This window comes from Myxine glutinosa, chromosome 7 (genome assembly GCF_964187855.1).
Source record: "Myxine glutinosa chromosome 7, kmMyxGlut1.1, whole genome shotgun sequence".
NCBI classification, from domain to species: Eukaryota; Metazoa; Chordata; class Myxini; order Myxiniformes; family Myxinidae; genus Myxine; species Myxine glutinosa.
In genome coordinates, this window is record NC_136267.1 from 55,680,248 (window position 1) to 55,701,997 (window position 21,750).

General features: G+C 48.6%; 1 protein-coding gene across 4 annotated transcripts in view; it reads left to right on the top strand.

Annotated features, from left to right (window-relative positions):
- The window catches only part of LOC137431262 (E3 SUMO-protein ligase PIAS1), a 97,510-nt gene that overhangs the window by 37,597 nt on the left and 38,163 nt on the right, over positions 1-21,750 (top strand). Inside the window, exon 1 of one of the 4 annotated variants that reach the window (XM_068122377.2) lies at positions 20,211-20,546. The exons of the other annotated variants lie outside the window; for them this stretch is intronic. The gene's annotated coding sequence lies outside the window, so the exon portion shown is untranslated. Of the gene's footprint in view, positions 1-20,210; positions 20,547-21,750 lie in introns of those variants that run through there. 4 annotated transcript variants of the gene reach the window in all.

The following is a 21,750-nucleotide window of genomic DNA, read 5'->3' on the forward strand; positions in this document are numbered from 1 at the left end:
TGGAGGGGGAGCGGGTGCGGCGGTGGTCAAGCTGTTGTAGATGTCAATTTTGCGTTAGAAGAAAGAAAGGAAGGAGATGCAGTTGTCTACTGTGAATGACTGGGTGGTGGTGTCCAGGGGGCGGAGGAGTTTGTTTATTGTCGAGAAGAGTGCTTTTGGGTTTCCGGAGCCAGAGTGGATAATTTGAGAGTAGTAGGCGGAGCGGGCGTGGGAGAGGGCATCTTTGTAGTGTTGTAGGTGGTCCTTGTAGGCTTTTATTTTTTTATTTTTTATTTTTTTGTTTGTATACTGAATGAACTTGGGAGTGAACTGTGAGACCTGTTTTATTGCTGAGTCTTTCAAGTTGGCGAGCACGAGTTTTCATCAGGCGGAGTTCAGGGGTAAACCAGGGAGCAGAATGGGTGAAAGAAACTGTTTTGATTTTTAAAGGCGCAAGCTGGTCAAGGCAGGAGGAGAGAGTGTGGTTGTAGTAGTCAGTGAGGTCGGAAGGGGTGTGGAGGTCAATGAAGGGAGAAGTGGACATTTTTTCAGAGAGGGTGGATGAGAATGAGGTAGGTGAAAGAGCGGTTAGCTTACGGAAGTTGATAGTGCGATAATGTCTTGGTGTTGGGGTGGGGATGTTGATGGTCATAGTGATGGCTAAGTGGTCAGAGAGGGTGAGGTCAGAGCCAGAGAGATGGTGCAAAATTAATCCAGTGGAGCAGACAAGGTCCAAAATGTGACCACGGATATGCGTAGGAAAGTTGACATGTTGAGTGAGGTTAAAGCAGGTGAGTAAATCAGTGAAGTCAGTGGTTATTGTGGAGTCAGTGGAGTCCATGTGGATATTGAAATCACCAAGGAGGAGGATTGAGGGGGAGAGGGAACATAGCTGGGTCAGAAAGTAGGAGAAGTCAGACAGGAATAATGGGTGTGGTTTGGGAGGGCGGTAGACGACAGCCATGACTGACTGCATGCGACCAGAGAGTTTAAAAGCCAGGTGTTCAAAGGATGAGGATGAGGCGATGGGGATGAGGCTGGTCCTGATGTCTTGACGGTGGATAACGGCAATTCCACCACCTCGGCCCTCCGAGCGTGGTTTATTGACGTAGGAATATCCATTGGGTGTGGTGAGGTTGAGCGTGTAGTAGTCCAGTGGTTGTTGCCAGGTTTCGGTGAGACAGAGAAAGTCCAGTTTGTTCTCCAGGATGTAGTCGTTGAGGATGAGGCATTTGTTGTTGAGGGACCGGGTGTTGAACAGGGTGAGCTTGATGTTGTTTTGAACAGCGGGGATGAATTCAGGTGATTTAGCCAGGATTCGCAGGCAGGAGATGCGATTTTGTGCGTTGCCGTGACTAGGTGCGCTGGGACGATGAGTGGGAGTGCGCTGAGCCGACCAGAGGACGGGGATGGAGTGACCTGATTGTACATATACAAACTTACGACCGGAGCCACGGTGAATGTACCTGGGTCGTCGGAGGAGTCCATTTGATTTGATGGCAGAGATGCATGATGGGGTGGAGCGGGTATTGAGCAGAAGGAGCCTTGCGGCGGAGTACCGCAGAGCCATGCCAGGCAGGAGCGGAGAGGCGAGCACGAGGCCAAGGTTGAGGTGAAACAATGGTCCCAACGCACGGGAGCAGGCCCAAGGAAACGAAGGAGACGAAGGAGCCAAGGTAGATGAAGCCAGGAGCAGAGTCAGGACCAAGCAGAGGGCAGACAGGAGCAAAGAGACGATCACGAGGCCAAGGTTGATCACGGCAAAGCGGGAAATGCAGCGGCAATCAACCGCCGCCGCTACAAATCAAGATCACGGCGGGAAAACCGCCGCCACACCGCTGCGAAGGACACAACCCACGAGAGCGTGCCCGAGGAAACAGCGAGCAGGCGAAGGAGCCGGGTAGGCGAAGCAGGGAGCAGAGCCGGGACTATGCGGAGGGCAGACTCAATGGCCAAAAAATCCGCACGACCACCAAAAAAGCAAGCCACAGACAGTGGCCCAGTCGAAGAAGCGGCGAGCATGTGACGCCTGCGTCCTCTTCAGACCGGACCGGAAGCGGAAGCTCTTTGGGTGATGTGCTGTGTTGAGTCTGTGCCAAACATATAATTTTGCATTTAGGCCAAAAAGTTCCATCTTTCTTTCATCAGGCCACAAAACTGTTTGCCACATGTCTTCAAAATCTCCATCGTGGTTTTTTGCATACCTCAAATGGGACTCAAGGTGGGCTTTTTGAGTAATGGCCTCCTTCTTGCCACCCAACCATACAGGCCAGACTTGTGGAGTGCTTGGGATATTGTTGTCACAATGTCACATGCACACAGTGACCCGTCTTTGCCATCTTTTGCCATCGTCTTTGCCACATCTGCAGTTCCCTCCATAAAGCTCGAAACAAGTGTGTGTCTACCCTCAGGAAACCCAGGAAACATAATCTCTCTACTCTCAGGACTGAACTCTCAAACCTGTCTCCGTCCTCCAAATCCTCGTGGCGTTGTCGAGGCCACTCGCACTGGAATGGGTCACCAACAGACTTCAGACTGATACAGAGGAATTTATTCAGAGTTCCGTGTACACGGAGAGATAAGCATCTACACAAAGAAATAAATATATACGCAACCCTTGCAGATCTCTGAAGAGATGGTTGTAAAGCTGTCACATTTATACAAAGCACAATGCAGTAATACCCCGGCCTACGTCATTAATTGGTTCCATAAGCCAATTGGTTCCATAAGCCGTGATGTAACTAGAGTAAATAACCCGCGAAAGTATATAACTATCGCTAAACCTTAAAGAACACTAAAAACACATTTTAGTCATATTTTTTAATGAGTAATGAACACAATTAATAAATGAACTTGTAAAGAATAAAAAAAAAAATTAATAAGATTATGTTATTCACCTTAAACATGGCGTCTCTTCTGAACACAAACACACATTTTAGCAGTCTTAGCCGGCGGCGCTTTTTCAGTGACGTATGCGAGAATACGTTCCCTATAATGAATGATGGTCGATACCGTCGACCGTGGCAGCCCTAAGGCATAGACCTTATCGCGAATCGGTAAATATCAACATAGGGCGCTCCACCGCAAAGCATGATGGGATCGAAAAGGGGGCAAAGGTAAACACGAACCCAGAAGAGGAAGCGTCTGTCTACGATCGACGCTGTGTTTACGGAAAGGAAGATGGCTAATGTGAAAGAAATTCAGCGTTTTTTGGCATTAAAATCCAGCGATTTAAAGAAATATTTGAGGGAAAGGGGGTTCCCATTGGAGAAGAGAAACAACCTGCTTATGCAAGAACAGTTCCTGAATGTTGAAACCTCGATCGGCCATACAAATATCGCCGGGCTGGAACTTGTCTACAATGTTCGTCATCTTTACAATTTTTTTGTCCGACGTGTTTCCTCCTGTAGGTTTGGAAATGTATGAAATTGTTCCGCTAGGTGTAATACCAACAAGGCACTTGAGAGTAGGTCTTGACTTGTATTGGCTGTACACTTGAGAACAAAACTTGGGAGACGGTGCTTTGTCCTAATCCAAAGCGAAATGCGAGGTCCTCGTCGCGAAGATTAAGCCGAAGCTTCATGAGTGTCATGAGTAGTTGATCCTCTAAAGATTGAGATCGCTTAACTCCGAGTTTTGTAGTATCGTTTATTTGCCAGGTCTTGTCTTCCATTGATAATTTCCCCTTATAATAATGAAAGTTCTGTACATGAGGGGATACTTCTGCTAATAACCACTTAAACAGGTCATAACTAGGTAAACCTGTATAAAGTTTCACAAGTTCATCACAGTTTGCTATATCTGAAACAGTAAGCTTCTTGTTACATACTGCAATGGCGGCTTTCAGTTTTGCGATGGTGTCCTTGGCTTGCAAATACTGGCTCAGGAGCTGATCACAGTTCACAGTTAATTTGTCACAGTAAAAAAGTCCTAAAAGTAGTTTAAAGTGGTAAGGATCACGTAGTGTGTCAATGTAAACAAGCAGTCTGTCAAAGTGACAGCGACCGCCGGCGGCGCTATTGCCCCTTTCCGAACCCATGAGGCATTGCGGTTCCGATTCGCGATAAGGTCTATGCGCTATCACCGACACTTTTTCACCTTTTTCATACCTTTTAATCAGATTTAACCTATCTTCCATCATAACCACATTACGCTTGGAAACACTAGCATTATCCTTCTTAGGACCCATGGCTAACACAGACACAGTAAAGGAATACTGCACGTCGCCTCTGTTTTGAATGAGAACCAGCAGCTGCGCGTACGTACAGTATACTGTACGTACATTTTTATATATTTGTAATGTGCTTTTTATTGTATTTAAATTGTTTTTTAAGCTTCTTTTATTGTTAATTTATGTACTATTTTATTTATTTTAAATGTATTTTAAAGAATTTTTTTTTTTCACGTCCGTAGGAGTGACGTAAAGTCGCACATAATGACGTTTGCTGAACTGAAATTTACTCTAGAAGAGTGGCGTAAAGTCGGATTTGACGTAGGTCGAAATGGCGTAAAACGGGGTATGACTGTATGCTGGCAAAATTCACTCAAGGAAAGGAATGCAGTTCAGCCCACACCTTCTCACCAAAGTTGCACACAAGCATGTCAAAAAGATAACATGAACCAGGTGGCCAACCTTGAATTTGTTCCTAGCAGATATCAAGCGCTTTTTGCTAATTAAAAGCCTTTAACTACGTGAGTACAGTAATCACGTGGTTCCATAAGTCCTGTTTTCCTGATTGGACAAGAGTGACAATCATTATTTCACCCACTTCTACAGCGTCTGGTCAAATCGGTTTCTTGTGTTTGTTCCCCTTCCAATCCCTCCCTTACATCAAAGGCTACACAGCTGACGCTGCACGTGAAAAAGCCGAATGCCTCAACTCTGTTTGCCTCAAAATCTTGTGCCCCAAACCCATTGCTCTCTGTATGCACCTTACCCAATTGCACCCAGCTGTTCCTGGACTCTGTGTCATTCTCTCCCTACAAAGTGGAGAAGTGGCTGGCAAACCTCGACTCTGATTCTGCAACTGGACCAGATGGCATCAGCCCAAGGGTCCTAAAATCCTACTCTGCTGCTCTATCTCACCCTCGCACTGTTCTCTTCACCCTCTCCTTTGCTCAAGGTCATATACCATCTGCTTGGAAATCAGCCAACATTACCGCTTTACACAAAAAGGTGCAAAAACAGATCCTTGCAACAACAGACCAATCCACCTGCTCCCAATGATCACAAAGGTCATGGAATCTATCATCGCTTCTTTGGATGGAGGTCCTCAACGCCAAACAGGAGCAGTCTCCCTTGACATATCTCGTGCCTTTGATATGGTCTGGCACCCCGCCCTGCTCACCAAACTCTCCTCTTATAGCATCCATGGAAATATCCATGCATGGCTCGCGGACTCCCTCTCCTGCGTGGCGCTAAATGTAATTATCTCATCTCCTTTCCTGACCAGGCTGAAATTGCAGGTTATATGGCAACAAAAGGTGAAAATTTGGAAAGCGGGTGTAGACTTTTTATAGACACTGTACATACATACATACATACATACATACTGTTACAGACACGACTTTGATGTTAAGGTGGGCCGAGCGGAATGGCCGTCGTGTCCGCACAAATTACCCGACTATACTCGACGTTGACGGAGCCGCGCTACGCTGGCTCAATAAGGAAAAGAAGACACCCGGTTGGATTACAATAACACAATACGACACCAATGTTTCAATTCTCAAGACCTCCGGAGGAGATTATATTCGTGCGGAAGGTCAGATTACCGGGACGAGAGGTACAACATAGAAAGACAAGCACTTAGACACAATCTTATATTATTCCCCAACAGACGACAGGCAAACGGGACAAGGCTGACTCACACGGGGGTTGATGGCAGGAAAGCGGTTGTCGATGGCTCCAGGTCCTCCTGGGCTCAGGGCAGGATCAACACGGTTCGGTCCAGAGATGCGGGGAGGTCTCGTCGCAGCGCTCAGAGGTGACGTTCTTTCTCAGGCGGGTCTGTCTCAGGCCTCTCCAAACTCAGGCGCATCTGTTTCAGCGCTCGCAGGTCCTTCTTTCTCCAGCTGGGGGCGCATCTCACGTCACGTCCGCTACGTGGCCGCGTATATCCGGCGGGGAGTGACACGCCCTCGGCTCGCTAGCGCCGCCCCAGATGGAATCGGTCCGCCCTTCTGATTGGGTGCGGGGGGTTACCAGGCTCCGCCCTTGAGGAGGAGCTGACAGCCAGCCCCTCCGTGGTAACCCCGTGGAGCGCGTGGTCAATGGCGCTAATCGAGCCGGTGTGAGGACGCATCCTCCCCCGCTCCGCCGCCATCTCCTCTGTTGTTGTTGTAATTGTTGGGGAAGAAGATGGAAGGAGGTATGGGAAAGGTCCTAAACTCACTACTGATGCCATATAATCACATTCTGGTGCAACGAAGAGTCATAATTAATGGAGACGAGGCCTTAACTGACATAGAATAAGAATAACTAGGAAGATGTCCGAAAGTTGTCTACGTGTGGTGCGGTGGACCTGGGCACGACATTTAATGGGGGAATAAGGGGAAGGTCGGCTCTACTGATTGTTATTTACATGCAATGGGACTAGGGAATGGGGGATTGGGGAAAGTTGGGGAGTATTGGAGAAAATAGGGGAATATTTACAAGCGGATATGGAGGCCAAATTCCATATTCGCAACATTGCACCCTTCTCTACCCTCGGGGCGTCCCGACCCGATAAATTTTTACCTACTTTAGTGTGGCACGCAATGTAGTTCCCTCTACTATTAACTCTACCCTGAGTGCGACAGTTTTACAGATATTCACAAATGAGTAAATATGTCCCCCTGCGACGTTGCACCCTTCTCCTCACAGAAACACACCCACAGGATAACCGAATCCGGAAAGAATCCTCAAACTAAACATACAGCCGGTAGGGAGCATTATTTACAAGACTACGCTGCTATTTACACTACGATCCAGGACCTGTTTTTGGAGGAACACATGCAGATGTTATGCATAGAGAGAGCGCGCTTGCCAGCATCGATACACCAACCCACGAGTGCTCTGTGGCCGACGGCCTTTAATAACGTGCAGAGCACCCTTCCCGAGCATCAAAAGCACCACCCCACCACCAATCGGTGCAGTCACCATTGTTCATTGGAATAAAAATAAATTCGACAACCCCTAACCCTGCAGGTGTCTCTTGCTCTTCTTGTGGTGCACTTGGTGTTAACTAAAAGTGGTTCACCTGTATGGCATAGGTGCCACGTTGACCCATAGGTCCATCCCCGGGTGGTGCTTGGCCGCAAACGAACTGCGGTCCATTGTGGGTGGCCACAAACATTGCGGTCCATATGGTGTATCGATCCCGGCAGCAAACAGCGAAAGTGCAGGCCCACAACTGCGCAGCCAGCACCTCTCTCTCCTCTCTCTCTACCCCAAAGCCAGATCCTCGGAGGTGGGAGACAAAAGAAGCAGACAAGTGAGTAAGTTGGTAAGGGCGCAAAAGTGCACGCAATGTAAGGTGATGCACACTGGGGGCACATGGGAACCAGGTGAGACAGGTACGTTCCTATCGTACGCCCCCCCCCCCCCACCAGGTAACCTACATGGCCCCTCCCTTACCCCTTACTGTATCCACAAAACACAACACTACCCATAAACATCTACTTTACAAATCAACAAACATCCCTACTGTCTTCCCCGTTCCTCCCATAAACCAAATTCGTCTTCTCTCCCTCCTAACCAATCAAATTTGCCATTTTCAACTCTCATCAAAATTTGCCATCTCCAACTGCACATCAAAATTTGCCATTACCAATTCATCATCAGTCCCTCCTAGGGAGGGAGAGATGGAATCACCCCAATGTCTCATCCACGTCGTGATGCGTCTCACAAATCCACACAGCGATTCATCTCCTGCAACAAAACAAAGAAAACACAGGTGTGGAGTCATCATCATCACCACAGGTAAGTGGCTGCGTATGGTGCGACAGGTTCATCAATCCTAACTATTTCCTAAGTGACTTTAACAATTTTACACTACCCGGGGTCTTTCTCCGGCCAACCCATTGGCCCTCTTACACTATGGGTTCTAAAAACCAATTCCCATTGGCCAAACTGTGGTGCGCTTCAATTTGGGGTCTCACTCCCCCGATTCATCTCCCGGTGCCCTCGCACAATTTCTGGGCTGCGGCGTGTACCTCTCCCAGTGGGTCTACCCACCTGCACACCTCCACCACTGCAGTTGCCTCCGAGCTTACCTGCTCCTTGCCCTAACCTAACTACCTGGGGAAGGCCCTCTGGCACTCTCCCCACTCGGTGCCCTCTCTGGCACTGGGCTACCCGGGTCCGTCCTCCGGATCCTCGGGCCCCATCCACAACTCTACCGGCTCCCAGAGCCCACCTGCGGCCTCACCTGGCCGACATCCTCACAGTGGTGGAGTGCCCAACCAACTACACGCACTAACAGGCTACACGCCCAGCCATTTCCACAACACTAATGCACCCATTCACAACACCATTCTGCAACCGCACCACAAGTGCCAATATCCAACCACAATTTACCTGTACCCTCTACCTAACACTTACACTACCCGCCCCGGGTACTCGTGAAAGGGGTCCACTCTTCCCCCATCCACACCTTCGCACCATGCACACCACTCCGTACCACTCACTCCAACTCTCTCCACACACCTGTACCTGCACACCTGTGCTCTCACACCTGGTGCCACCTGCACCCTTCTCTCCCCAAGCGCATTCACGCTGATCCACACACTCACTACTCACACACTGCTCCACACACCTGTCCAGTTGCACACCTGTGCAATCACACCTGTCCAGTTGCACACCTGTGCAATCACACCTGTTCAATTCTCACTCACACGGCATCATCTCAGCTAACTACTCCCCTCTGAAACTTGCGCTTCCCAGTCGTCCCTTTAAACTATTGCGCTCCCACGTCATTATCATCCATACTAATCTACCTGCGTCCCCACTACAGGTATCAGTCACTAACTAAACTTAACGTTACCTAATGTCATCTGCTAGATCCCTACACACAATATCCTAACCCACCCGGGCTAGTTTTCACTGCCATACACCCCATAAACTATTGCTCCTTTGCCCCCCTCATGGGAAGGGTGGCAGGGATGCCATCCCACCACATCGGGGGTCTCTCACTACCAATTTTGCACATCAAATTTCAACAAATCAAAAATTTGCCAATCACTACCCATCATCTGCCAATCACTACTGCCAATCCCTTGCCAATCATCAAATTTTGTTTTTCTCTAATTTTGGGTCCAAAACACTAACCTCATCACCCAGTCGACTCACTAATACCTCTCGGTGCGCCAATTCCTGTCCAAAGCCCGGCTTCGTAAAGCCAAGCCATGAATGCTGGTTGTTCTGTGCCAGCGGCTGGGTGCGTCCCGCATTCGGTGCAGGGAAGGAGGTTTACCCGGGCCGAGATCCCACGCACCATCTCGGCACGGAGCCATCCAATGCCCCGATCTCGACCTGCCGGCACGTCTCACCAAAAAGTGGTCGCCATGACGACCCTTTCTATCGGGCTGCCAGCTCCGCCTAGTGGAGCCTGGACGCGGCCGTTCAAAGCGAGGCCCGGCACGCACCGAGGGCCTGCTTCGGCTAAAAGTCGCTCTAACCTCTAACCCGTGTAACGTAGATGCTTCACCTGGACGCTTACACCCCGCAGCCCGTTCCTTGCTCACACATCCAGCCGTGCCCATGCTCCTCGTACCTTTCCTTACACACCCAGGTACACTCATTCCACTCACAGCCTTGGTCACACACCTGACCACCGAACACTTTGGCACACATTCGTCGCTCGCACACCTCACCAATACACCGCTTCGCACCCCCTCCTCGGTCACCTCCTCTGTGACAATCACAGGTGTGCTCTCATTCGCACACCCAACCACGTGCCTCACCACCAACTCCAGCGTGCATTCCCACTCACGCTCTACCATTCCAGGTGTGCATCCTTCCATCCCAGGTGTACATCCTCGCTCACCTGTCACAACTAACTCACGCTCCTTGTCACTCTCGCTACTCTCACCTCCATTCTTGACAGCGCACTCACCCTTACTCTTGACAGCACACTCTTTCCTCGTGCACCTGTCCGTCACACACCTTTCTCGCGCACACTCTCCCGTTACACCCTCTGTAACACTCACCACACCGCGCTTCCATGTGCCCCCTCGCACACGCGCTACGACCGACTCGCTCTCGCCAGCACCCTCACTCCTTGGCACGCACTTTTTCCTCACACACCCCAGAGTCGGACTTTCTCGCACACCTCCTTTTTCGCACACCAGACCTGTCGCACACTTCACCAACGGCCTCTCACGAACACCCGGGTCCATCTCGACCCCCAAGCTTCTTAAATCACCTGGCGCATCATACGCACGACCATATTGGTCACCACTTACACCGGGTCCTCTTCCTCTTCGCTTCTCCTCCATCACCTGCGAATCCCTCATCCGGTTAATGAGCACATCATCACGATCCAAACACAGACTTTGGACCAATTCTTTTATCTCCTCTTTTATCTCTTTCTTATCCCCTCTCCGTCGCTTCTTAATTTCGCTCATCCCTTCTTCCACTTCTTCTAATTTGTGCTTCACCTCTTTTATTCCCCGGTACGTCTCCTCAAGCTCATCCTCTAAGGCTACCTTGACCGTTTCCAGGTGCGTCCTCACCTGCCGGTCCTTCGTCTCCATTACCTCTATCACCTCGTCCAACCTCGTTGTCAGTCCCTCACGTACCATCTGACATTCCCTCTTTGTCGCTATCAAGTCGTTTTTTATGTCGTTTTGTGTCGCTTTCAACCCTCCTAATACCGCAGTGTTCCTTTGAACCTGCTCCGTTAGTCCTTTTTGTCCCTCCGTCAGCTGTTCCACCTCCTGCGTCAGGACCTCTATGCCCCCTTGTAACTTTACAGTCCCCTTTCTCACCTCCTTCTCCATGCGCTCCTTACAGTGCCTCACCTCCTCGCGCACTCCTCCGACCTCCTCACTCACTCCTCTTCTGATCTCCTCTCCCATCACTTGCATCTCCTGCCCAGATGCCACCCTCATCTGCTCCATTTCCTCCCTGTGAGCATCCAGTTTGTTTTCTACCCCCATTCTGACCCCCTCTATCTGCTGCCCCATTTGGTTAACTTCCCTTTCCGCTTGGTCCCTCATGTCCCTCAATTTGCCTTCCATACTGTTTTCTAACCCTATTAACCCATTTCTCACCTCTTTTATCCCGTTGTCTAACCCCTCAAAATTATTGTCTAACTTCCCAAATTTCTTGTCTAACTCCTCAAAATTATTGTCTAACTTCCCAAATTTCTTGTCTAATCCCTTAAAATTATTGTCTAACCCCTCACCGGTACCCCTCGCTTCGTCCCTCATTACCCCCATTTCGTTTCCCATTACCCCCATTTGGTTATTCATTACCCCCATTTTTGCTTCTAGCCTCTCCATAAGGGCCCCCATTTGCAACATAAAAAGGTTCGGATCCACCAGGGGCGCTGCCACGGTCGCGGGCGCGGTGACCAGCGAGGCGCCATTTTGCGCTCCCGCAATGTCGGGCACAACGACGCTATTTTGTGCGTCTGCTACCCTCGCTGCTTCGCTCTCCTCCTGTCCCTCATGTCCCTCAATTTGGTCCTGGACCGACCCTGCTTCACTCTCCCCTACCGGACCCCAGCCGTCTTGATCCGCCATAGCGCGACTTTCAAAATTCGAGTTTCGTAACACAAATCCAAATTTTTTTTTTTTTTTTTTTGTTATAATTTCGGCGAGCGCAGTAACCGCGGGACCGCGCTCCGGATCGATTTTGTCGAGCGCCGTACGCGCTCCGGCTCGATTTTCCCTCCCAAAATTTGGGCCTAACTAATTTAGTCCCGGGTCCGAATCTCACTCCTCGACACCAATTGTTACCGTACTAACACAATTGGTGTCCAAAATTTGGGCTAAATAAATTTAGTCCCAGGTTCGAATCCAACTCCTGACAACCAATTGTTACAGACACGACTTTGATGTTAAGGTGGGCCGAGCGGAATGGCCGTCGTGTCCGCACAAATTACCCGACTATACTCGACGTTGACGGAGCCGCGCTACGCTGGCTCAATAAGGAAAAGAAGACACCCGGTTGGATTACAATAACACAATACGACACCAATGTTTCAATTCTCAAGACCTCCGGAGGAGATTATATTCGTGCGGAAGGTCAGATTACCGGGACGAGAGGTACAACATAGAAAGACAAGCACTTAGACACAATCTTATATTATTCCCCAACAGACGACAGGCAAACGGGACAAGGCTGACTCACACGGGGGTTGATGGCAGGAAAGCGGTTGTCGATGGCTCCAGGTCCTCCTGGGCTCAGGGCAGGATCAACACGGTTCGGTCCAGAGATGCGGGGAGGTCTCGTCGCAGCGCTCAGAGGTGACGTTCTTTCTCAGGCGGGTCTGTCTCAGGCCTCTCCAAACTCAGGCGCATCTGTTTCAGCGCTCGCAGGTCCTTCTTTCTCCAGCTGGGGGCGCATCTCACGTCACGTCCGCTACGTGGCCGCGTATATCCGGCGGGGAGTGACACGCCCTCGGCTCGCTAGCGCCGCCCCAGATGGAATCGGTCCGCCCTTCTGATTGGGTGCGGGGGGTTACCAGGCTCCGCCCTTGAGGAGGAGCTGACAGCCAGCCCCTCCGTGGTAACCCCGTGGAGCGCGTGGTCAATGGCGCTAATCGAGCCGGTGTGAGGACGCATCCTCCCCCGCTCCGCCGCCATCTCCTCTGTTGTTGTTGTAATTGTTGGGGAAGAAGATGGAAGGAGGTATGGGAAAGGTCCTAAACTCACTACTGATGCCATATAATCACATTCTGGTGCAACGAAGAGTCATAATTAATGGAGACGAGGCCTTAACTGACATAGAATAAGAATAACTAGGAAGATGTCCGAAAGTTGTCTACGTGTGGTGCGGTGGACCTGGGCACGACATTTAATGGGGGAATAAGGGGAAGGTCGGCTCTACTGATTGTTATTTACATGCAATGGGACTAGGGAATGGGGGATTGGGGAAAGTTGGGGAGTATTGGAGAAAATAGGGGAATATTTACAAGCGGATATGGAGGCCAAATTCCATATTCGCAACAATACATACATACATACATACATACATCTATATTATAATAGGCGAAGGTGATTCTGTTGGACGTCTGTCCGGGGGTGTGGCTTAGTCCGTTTGCAGAGTAGCTCCACCCATTCTTGGAGAGGCTTCATGTAAACAAATATCCACCATTTTATTACCTCGAATGGCTTTGAGGCCTGTTTAGTTAGGCCCATGCTGTCTTTCTCTCTCACACAGGTTTATTTCAATTCTAATTCGATATATCATTTCATTTTTAACAGTCGCTAACATAGTGTTAAACTCTGTTGAAAAAAAACGGGAAGAGAATCCCAAGAAAGTTTCCGTTTATAGAACGAAATGAATTCTCAAAGGCCTGTAAACTAAAGCCCATTCATTGAGAGTCACCCTCACGATTTTATCGAATTCACCATCTGATTTAATTTTTATCGATGGTTTTAGACTCGGTGTCAGAAATAATTGAGAACATTCATGCACCCACGGGAAATTGCCGAGATATATTTATAAAAATCGCGCCACGATGATACACGAAAATACACCGCCTAAAATAACATTCGGGGAAAATGTCGACATATATTAAAAATTCGCTTTTTCTTTTCCATTAACATTTATTACTTTTACGTTTTATGAGAGTCGGCACAAAAACGACATGTATATCTTCGATCTTTCTTATTTCATTCAACATTATTATCCGGAAGTAAAATATGTTTCAGGAAATTACCCATAGTGGGGCGGCATAGCTCAATATATATCCACAATCGTTCATTTTTGTGATAGAAGCACCAAATTCGGCAGATGTGTTGACTAATATATTTAGAACAAATATGGATATTGGGGCATCAGAAACGCGCCCCCTGGTGGCCATAGCAGCCATTTGATTCATAAACGATTTTAAAAATATATAAATACATTTAAATACACATTCAATTAAGAAAAATACAATTAGACACACACACAGTCACTCACACACATTTTCTGCGAAGCTACCCTCCACAGCTACCCCCACCCACCGCTATCAGGCCAGCCAGCACATGCGTCATGCCAAAACCAGTGCAGTCGACTGTCCAAGGCATCTCCTGGGCTGCATACCATGCAAGTCACCAGCCTGCCGGGGAGGAAATCATATGCCCAAGTGCCCTACTCCCTCTGTTCCACGAGAGTGCCCACACCATGGCAATGATCAAACACGTGATGGACATAGTCAGAAAGGCTGTTCAACATCTGAATGCTGAGCAGACACCGGTACTAGCATTTGATCAACCCTTGTATGCGATTGCCAAGCAGATCCAGTGGAAGTGGCCAGAGATGTATGGGGAAGACAAGATTGTTGTGATGTTTGGTGGCCTGTATATAGAGATGGCAGCTCTGAAGACCCTGGGTGATTGGTTGAAAGGCAGTGGCTGGGTTGAAGCACTGGTACAAGCGGAGATAACAACAGCAGGCACTGCCGACTCCTTCTTGCGTGCAGCACATGTTACTCGCACCCGACGTGCCCACCAAGTCACAGTGGCTGCATTATACATCCTGCAACATCGGGCCTACAGTAACCGTGACACAGATACAGAAGACGATCCTTTGAGCTTTGACGAATGGTGCCGAAAGAGGGGCGAGAGCTGCCCTCAATTCCAGTACTGGGCAACAGTCATGGAATTGGAGCTGTGTTTACTGGTCTATGTGCGATCCCTGCGTCAGTCCTCTTTCAGCATGTACCTCGATGCTCTGACAGAACTCGTCCCCTGGTTCTTTGCTCTGGACCACACTAACTATACCCGCTGGATCCCAGTTCATCTCCATGACATGTCTGAACTACCAACAAGACACCCAGATGTTGCCAGAGAATTAAATGCTGGGAATTTCACCATTCAGAAGAGCAACAGGGTCTTCTCAGCAATCCCTATCGACCAAGCACATGAGCAAAATAATGCTTGCATCAAGAGTGATGGAGGGGCAGTAGGTCTTACAGACAACCCTAGTGCCCTTCGGCGGTGGATGGTAGCTGGCCCTGAGGTTGCCGCAGTGATTGAGGACTTTGAAGATGCACACCAGCTCATGGGAAGAGGAGATGAGGTGCTCCACCATGACCAGACAGCAAGTGTGCAGAAAGCATTTAAGAAAGACGTCTGCTCCCTCATCAATGTATTGGAAGAACTGGGCAATCCATTTGAAGAGGAGAGCAAAGACCTGCTTGTCCTTGACAGCAAAGACATTGCTGAACCATCGGCAGTGGAGACTGTTAAAAAGGCACAGAAGATTGGTCAACAGCAGTTTCAAGCATTCACAAAAGAATGTCTTGTGGATAGAACAAAGCCCATTGATGACCCAATCCACCGCAACCGGTTGACACTGTTTGTTGGCTCAACAAAAAAGATGGCAAGTAAGCAGAAGCAGCAGCTGACCTCAATGAAAAGTGATGTCGAGCTGTTCTCACGACTCTACATTAGCTGTCAAACAAGAGATGGAAACCTGGAAGACTTCTTTCAGCATGAGAACCAAGCATGGCCACCAGCGCTCTCCGATGGAGGAAGATTACGACTTGGGGCCAAGAGTGACCTTCTGACATGCCTGGAGGACCTGTCTCTAGCTCAGACTAAAGCCCCTGATGCTACTTGTGTCGTTCTTGATGGAGCTGCCATCATTCAGATGATGAGGCCAGCAGGTGCCAAGACATTTGATGAATATGCCCAGCAGATATTCATCCCATACATCTCTTCTCATCTGCGCAGTGTGTCACGCGTGGACCTCGTTTGGGATACTTACAAGGGTGACTCCCTGAAAGGCACAGCAAGAGCCAAGCGTGGAAAGGGTGTAAGGAGACGTGTGGTTGGGAAGGCTGCCATACCAGGAAACTGGCAGAACTTTCTGCGGGTTGACAGCAACAAAACTGAACTATTCAGTTTCTTGTCCAGGGTCCTCCTTCAGGTGTTCTGTGAAGAAGACAAGGAAGTTGTCCTCACTGATGGGCAGGGTGTGCTCAGCACACAGCTACTTCAAGATCTCCACACCCTGGCCCCATGCAGCCATGAAGAGGCTGATAGTCGTATGCTACTGCACGTATCACATGCTGCACAGCATGGCCACCAACAGGTGCTGATTCGGACTGTTGACACTGATGTTGTGGTCTTGGCTGTGTTTGCCATAAGTCTACTACCATCTGGATGTGAACTCTGGCTAGCATTTGGAACAGGCAAGAGCTTTCGCTACCTGGCAGCCCACCAAATGGCTGCATGTCTCGGACCAGAGATGTCATGTGCCCTTCCAATGTTTCATGCTTTGACAGGCTGTGACACCGTATCCAGCTTTGCTGGACATGGAAAGAAGGCAGCATGGTCTACATGGAAGTCGCTTCCAGAATTGACAGATGCACTACTGATGCTGGCAAGTGGACCAAACGAGATCCCAGATGATGCAATGAACATTATTGAGAGGTTTGTCATACTTCTCTTTGATAGAACAAGCACCTGCACCAAGGTGGACGATGCAAGAAGGAAGCTCTTTCTACGGAAAAACTCAGTGCAGAAAATACCACCTACCCGAGCTGCTCTGGTGGAGCACGTCAAGAGAGCAGTTTACCAGGGTGGTCACATCTGGGGAAAGACACTGCTACCAGACCCTGTGCTACCAGACCAACTGACTGGGGATGGGTGAAGACAGAAGGATTGTATGAGCCCCACTGGACGACATTACCACAAGCATCAAAATCCTGCTACGAGCTGATCTCTTGTGGCTGCAAGAGTGGTTGCAGAACGTGCTGCAAGTGTAAGAAGGCTGCTCTTCAGTGCACAGGCCTCTGCTTCTGTGAAGGAGAATGTGAGAGCTGACCCTAAAATTCTCTGACCCCAAAAAACATCAAATGACACGCAGGTGTCCGGAAGAACCACACATTTTGGAACTGCACCCCAGAGACACAGAAAACACTGCAGGTGTTTTTCACACTATAAAAAATTGGTTGAAAATCTGCAAAATGCCCCTTTAATGGCTTCAGTACATTCACTGAACGTTGTTAGATATCGTATGTTCAAACTGTTACAGTGTAATTGTTAGTATGTTCACTGAACATTGTTAAATGGCCTTTGGTAATACAGCTACAGTGTAATCCACTATATCACACCATGTTGTTAGATTTCTTTAATTTAATATTGTCCTACATTGGAATACTTTTTTTTTTCACTTTAACTGGTCTTTAAATTATATTTGTGGTGCTGAAAACATGGTAACAGCAGCTTGGGGGTGACCAAAGTGTTCTATTCCATAAACCGCTGGCAGCCATTTTGGAAAATGGCTGCCACTGTCATCAGAATGCCAATCTACAATGCCCCAATATCCAGATTCATTCAACATATATTAAGCTACTAGTACCGACTGCAAAGCCGCAATGAGCCGGCGAAGCCAAAGCCTCTTGCCACTATTTTACCCATCACTATGGCATCAGTAGGTTAGGTAGTTGGTAGGTGTAGTAGGTACCGTACCTGGTAAGACTTGGTAAAAGAGGAGAGCAGACAGTCCTCAAAAAAACATGACCCATCACCAGGGACAGCTACTGCAGCATATTCCCAAAAAGAAGACAATGGTGTCACATCCGATGGCTTTACTTGGTGCAACGTAAAAACCTCTCTCAAGTTACCACGGACTGTTGTCGAATCATGTTTCAGTGATGATAGCACTGGTGGAGGTTGTACCATTTTTCCTTTCATTTCGGTTCTTGTTCTTTCTCCGTAACAGACAACAGTGCCCAAAGCAATGACGATTTAGCTTAGGAAATTTGAGTCTATGATGAGAGCTATTTCGAGCAGCATATGCTTACGCGTGATTCGGTTGTTTTGCACCAACCTCGTTCCCGGCGTCGCAGACGTGTCGAGGGCGCTGGTAAGATGTCCTGTATCGAGGGCGCTGATTGGCTGATTCGGTTCTCCGACGGCCGCGAGATTTCTAAAAAATAATTCTTCGTCAATTTTAGAATATTTGACGCCGTTTTCACCGTCCGAAACGCGTAATAAGCTGGTAAAAAAATATTTTTTCAAATGCTCGAATCTCATTGGTTCTAGTGTTTGATGACGATTTTTGTTGAAGATAACGAGGTTGGTCTTAACGTATTTTAATTACTAATTAGAGGTTTCATTATATTGTGAATCAAAGAACGACGGGTGAAACAAACTCCTATTGAACTTTTTCGCAATTGTTTTATGCAAACTTCCGCATCCGGTCGATGGTGCCCACGCACCCCACCATTGAGCGCTTTCATTTTAGAAATATTTTTGCAAATGCTCGACTCTCATTGGGTCCGGTGTTTGGTGACGCGTTTTGTTGAAGATAACCAGGCCCGTGCGGGCCGATGTTGGTCTTAAATTATTTTATTAATACATCGGAGGTGCATAAGATTGTGAATCAAACGACGACGGGTGAAAGAAACTCCGAATGAACGTTTTAAATTTGTTATGCATACTTCCGCCTCTGCAAGATGGCTGCGCCCACTGTGCTTCGGATTCTCGAGCCAAGGCATAATCAGGTTTTCAACATAATACGTACTCGTTTATTGACAACACCGGCTTCGCCGGCTATAAATGTAGAAAATCTGGCGCTTCTATCACAAAAATGAACGATTTTTCAGCTATGCCGCCTCGCTACCAGAGATATTTCTTCGTTTTTATTTCATTAGTTACTAGCAGAAGTACCCAGCGTCCAAAGCCAGTCGCCGACTGGGCATCCTCCGTCGTGCGAAGTCCTTCCTTGGCACACCTGAGCTCCTCACCACATACAAGGCTTTCATCCGCAGCTCAATGGAATACTTCTCTCCCCTCTGGTCTGGTGCTCCTACCTCACACCTAGCTCGTCTTCACGCTGTTGAAACCAAAGCATTCAGAATCATTGGAATCTCCCGCGATGAAGCTAACTCCAAGGGCCTCTCACTCACTCACCGCAGGCAGGTTGGTGGTCTTTCCGTCTTCTACCGACTCCTCTCTGGCCTTGCCCCCCCAGCTCTCTCTGGGCTCTGTCCCGCAAATATTCCTACAGGTCGCACAAGATCTGCCTGCAACCCTCTTATGGTGAAACTGCCAAAATCGAGACTCTCTGCTCACCTTCACTCCTTCATTCCTCTTTTCTCCCGCCTCTGGAACAAACTCCCTCACTCTCTTCAATCCCACTCCACCCTCCAGGTCTTTAAAACAGCTGTTCACCACCATCTCTTATCTTCCCCCATCCAAAACCTTGATCTTTTCTACCCCCGCTAATTTCACCCCAATTCCACTTTTTTGAAATACCAACTTCTGTCCTGGAAGTCCTTGGTGTCCTTGTGTTTTATACTTCTCCCTCCCCCCCCCCCCCCCCCCCCTTCCCACGCCTCTTCCCCCCAAGCCCTCTCCCTTCCACACATCTCCCTGCTCTCAAATGTTGTGTTTGTGTGCTTCCCCTTCTCTCCCCATATTGTTTTCCGCTCCCTCTTTTTATATATTTTGTTTGTCTGGTTGATTTGTTTGTGAAGTAAATGTTAGCTTTCACGAGCCTCGATTCCGTATACAAAAAAAGAAAGAAAAAAAAAAAAGTGTGTGTGTGTATATATATGTATATATATATATATATATATATATGTGTGTGAGTGTATATGTGTATACAGTATATGTGTGTGGGTGCACGTGTGTGTATATGTGTGTGTATGTGTGTGTGTATACATATGTGTGTGTATACATATGTGTGTGTGTATACATATGTGTGTGTGTATACATATATGTGTGTGTGTGTCTGTGAATAAGAGAGAGACCGAATTGTGAGGTACAGAAATGAAAAAACGAGGTGTGTGTGTGTGTGTGTGTGTGTGTGTGTGTGTGTGTGTGTGTGTGTGTGTGTGTGTGTGTGTGTGTGTGTGTGTGTGTGTGTGTGTGTGTGTGTATATATGTGTGTGTATATATATGTGTGTGTGTGTGTGTGTGTGTGTGTGTGTGTGTGTGTGTCTGTGAATAAGAGAGAGACAAAATTGTGAGGAACAGAAATGAAAAAACGAGATGTGTTTGTGGATATGTGTGTGTGTGTGTGTTTGTGTGTATGTGTGTGTGTATATGTGTTTGGGTGTATGTGTGTGTATGTATGTGTGTGGTTGTACGTGTGTTTGTGTGTGTATATGTGTGTATGTGTGTGTGGGTGTGCACGCACATGCATTCACATGTTATCAGAAGTAAATACATTGTGTAGATTACATCATTTGTGCATCTGATAAATTGCCAGTAACAATTTTGTGAAACTGAATGTGCAGGTGCAGCATCTAACTCAATATGTCGAAATGTCTCACACGTCCATGCCCCGTGGGATTCCCACGAGTGACCCCAGGGCCGATTGGAGTGGAGAGTGAGGGCCGATTGGAGCGGAGACTGAGGGACGATTGGAGCGGAGAGTGAGGGCCGATTGGAGCGGAGAGGAGTGTGAGGAGGTATTGGAGAGTGGTGTGAGGAGGTATTGGAGAGGAGTGTGAGGGCTTGGAGAGGAGTGTGAGGGCTTGGAGAGGAGTGTGAGGGCTTGGAGAGGAGTGTGAGGGGTTGGAGAGGAGTGTGAGGGGTTGGTGAGGAGTGTGAGGGGTTGGTGAGGAGTGTGAGGGGTTGGCGAGAAGTGTGAGGGGTTGTAGAGGAGTGTGAGGGGTTGTAGAGGAGTGTGAGGAGGTATTGGAGAGGAGTGCGAGGAGGTATTGGAGAGGAGTGCGAGGAGGTATTGGAGAGTGTGAGGAGGTATTGGAGAGGAGTGTGAGGAGGTATTGGATAGGAGTGCGAGGAGGTATTGGATAGGAGTGCGAGGAGGTATTGGATAGGAGTGCGAGGAGGTATTGGAGAGTGTGAGGAGGTGTTGGGGAGGAGTGTGAGGAGGTGTTGGAGAGGAGTGTGAGGAGGTGTTGGAGAGGAGCGAGGGGTTGGAGAGTGAGGAGCGATTGGAGAGGCAAGTGGGGCGCGATTGGAGGGGAGTATGAGGAATTGAAGACGAGTGTGAGGGATTTGAGAGGAGTGTGAGGGATTTGAGAGGAGTGTGAGGGATTTGAGAGGAGTGTGAGGGATTTGAGAGGAGTGTGAGGGATTTGAGAGGAGTGTGAGGGATTTGAGAGGAGTGTGAGGGATTTGAGAGGAGTGTGAGGGATTTGAGAGGAGTGTGAGGGATTTGAGAGGAGTGTGAGGGATTTGAGAGGAGTGTGAGGGATTGGAGAGGAGTGTGAGGAGGTATTGGATAGGAGTGTGGGGAGGTATTGGAGAGGAGTGTGGGGAGGTATTGGAGAGGAGTGTGAGGAGGTATTGGAGAGGAGTGTGAGGAGGTATTGGAGAGGAGTGTGAGGAGGTATTGGAGAGGAGTGTGAGGAGGTATTGGAGAGGAGTGTGAGGAGGTATTGGAGAGGAGTGTGAGGAGGTATTGGAGAGGAGTGTGAGGAGGTATTGGAAAGGAGTGAGGAGGTATTGGAAAGGAGTGAGGAGAGTGGGATTGGAGAGGAGTGTGAGGAGGAGTGGGATTGGAGATGCGTGAGGGTGGAGAGAGGAGAGTGTCAGGTGGAGAGAGGAGAGTGTCAGGTGGAGAGGAGTGAGGGGTCACATATTATGTGAAATAAATAAATTGTGTTCATTCCACCATTTCTGGATCTGATGAATTGCCAGTAACCA